Raw genomic sequence first — 2,948 nt, 5'->3', positions numbered from 1 at the left:
TCCCCTGGAGTCCCAAAGAGCGGGGCGTCACACAGCCACCACTGGACCTTCTGAGGAAGAGCAGACCCTTTCTACAGGATCACTGCTTCAACAGAACCACTTCCACCACTTCAGGAGGACTGCAGCCACCATCTTATCAGACTGCTACCGCCACCCTGACTAACAGGGTGTCAGGTTGTATCCTGACTCTGTCAGTTTAACCCAGTGTTTTCTGCCTTTATTTTTTTTTTAATTTCCCTATTGTTATTCTGACTTGGTGCCCCCCACTGGTTTGTTTTCAAACTATTATACATACACATATATACATACATATATACATTATATACATATATATATACACACATTCCCACTGGGCTTACAATATTATTACGTAACTAATTTTAAAGAGATAAGAAACCACACTGCACATTGGTAGGCTTATTAAAGATAAGGTAAAATTAAAAAAAAAAATGTTCATAATAAACTTTTTTTTGTCGGACTTCCCCAAAGTTTTATTCAGTGTATTCATACTATCTTGATCTGTGGATTATACTGGACATTCTAGTGAATATTCAATATTGGGAGCCTCAAGTTGAAGCTTCCTTTACATGATACTGCTCACTTGTCTCAAAGCAATTCCCACAGACTGTAACTGTCTGTGACAGGTTCTACAAAAACAGTGTAAAAGGAAGTATTGTTTCAGCATATTGCAATTACATGCAAGTTTTCAAAAATTCACTAAAATTATTGGAAGGAACTTTTTAAACTTCAACAGACAGTGGTTGAAGCTGAGCAGCTTCGGTCTCCCAGCCCATAAATGGGGCTCTGTCCCTGTGCTGTTCCAATGGTGGGACCATGACCTCATTTCACACCTGGTAACACAATTTGGCAAGGTGAGCAAGCTGGAGAAGGTCTGACAAGAGAGTAAAGATGCAAGGACTAGGTATGAATAGACCTTACAGGTCAGAGGTATTTTCCTGTTTATATGTAAATAAGATAAATAGTGATAGCACCAGATGTCACTGCCTGTCCATGGCATTGGCTCACACTCAGTGTGGCTGTCACAAACTCACTGAACCTGTTAGAAGTGTACTTGTCTTGCACCTCTAAGGCACTGATTTCCTACTATCTTGTACCTTGTGCAGATACTTGTCTCAGTGCCAACTGCCTTAAACTGTACTGCATTTGATGGATGAGCTTTATTTGCAGCAGCTCTTTCCAGATTGCTGAGACGTTTTTGATCTTTGTTGCTATGTACCTGGTCAGCAGAACAGAGTCATCAGCAAGATGCAACTTTCTTAGCAGACTTTTTAGCTGATGCTACATTTTAGAAAATGGTATCTTTTATGTATGGTTTCACTCAGATAACTGCTTCCTGATGCCTTCCTCTGTTCTTAGATATGACATTACTCTAGGCAAGCCCACAAACCCAATATCCTGTCAATTCTGGATGCCTGCAGCATAAAGGAAGGGAAAGCCAGCTTTTTTCCTGCATGGACTAGAAAATGTTGTTTAACTGGATTTTTGATTCAAAAGCAGTAAAGTTCAGTGGCAATTCAGTCCTATATTAAAGCAAGATGAAGACTTACGGCAAACTTCTGGAGTCTTGTCAGCTGTGGCATGATTTTGCTGAACAACAGGAGCAGAGGCTGTTTTCTGAGTGTTTTTAAAATAAATTATACAAGTACAGACTGTACTAGACACCGCACAGAAGAGCGGCTTAGCACAATCTAATGATCATGGAAAGCACCGCTGTCCAAGATAATTAAGAAAATCCTGGGAGATCTGCAGCTTGGTCAGCCTAGTAAATGGGCAGGACATTGCAGCACTGGGGCTGAAGCTTGATCATGTTCTCACTCTTGTACTCACACTTTCCAGCTAAATAATAACCAGGAGGCAGAAGAGATTATCAGTAAGGTAGAAACCAAATTCTGTCTGTTCCCCTGGTTTCTAGCACCAACACAAGGTATAAAGCTTTCTCCTACCTTACTCTGATTTACTGTAATACCAGCTGTAAAATAATAGGGAACAACACCATTTTTGCTTCACTATTATTAGGCTTCTGTGAATTACTTTTATTTCTGTCATCATTGAATGAATTTGCAGTATGTATGTTATAAGTAATAAAAGAAGTACTTTTATATATCAAACTATTTGAGAGATATTAATTTTGGATTTATTTTTATTTAATCATACATAAGTAGAATTACTACAAAAAATCCTGTGACTCATTTCCATATCTTTAATAGCCCAAGCAAACATAATAAAATTATGTCTTCAATGGTAACATCCATAATTAGCAAGACCATTCCTGGTGTTCCTTAGAACCATGGTGTTAAGTGCCAATGATAGATTCATTTTGCAGTATAATTCACCAGAGAATTACTCCAGTTCAGCGATATTCACTGGGAATTTCTCATCTTCAAGGTGAGGGATTTAAATGCAGAAAAACTATGTTTTAAACCATGGTAACAAACAATATAAACGATAAACTCCTCAAGGAAAAAAAGTACATTTTCTTAACTTGAAACCTGGAGTTGGGATTTGAAAGTTATAACTTATTCTGGGCCTTACACTATCTGCAGTGTGGAGCACTTTTTCTGGTTTTCCAACTAGAGCACTTCTATAATGCTAGAATAATACAAGTCAAATAAATGGATTTAGAATGGAATGAATTTTTCTATAGAGAGTTGTGGTATAAAAATATAATTATCAGAGACTTTTTTTCCACTGGCTACTTTTCTGAAACTCAGCATTTATGGAGACTGTCTTTACTGAGGGCATTTGGGTTTTTTTTTTTGCTTATTTTGTGTATGCATTGCTCTGATACACATATTTATATACACATATATATAAAACTAAGACTACTATAACTTGTAAAAATACAGCTAGAGAACCAGTAAGCACATTAGAATAAATATGTTAAAATCTGTAGGGTTGCTTTCTGAACTACTAATCTCTTGAAGCGT

The sequence above is a fragment of the Corvus brachyrhynchos genome, unplaced genomic scaffold (genome assembly GCF_000691975.1).
Source record: "Corvus brachyrhynchos isolate BGI_N302 unplaced genomic scaffold, ASM69197v1 scaffold101, whole genome shotgun sequence".
NCBI lineage: Eukaryota > Metazoa > Chordata > Aves > Passeriformes > Corvidae > Corvus > Corvus brachyrhynchos.
This window is presented reverse-complemented; position numbering follows the sequence as displayed.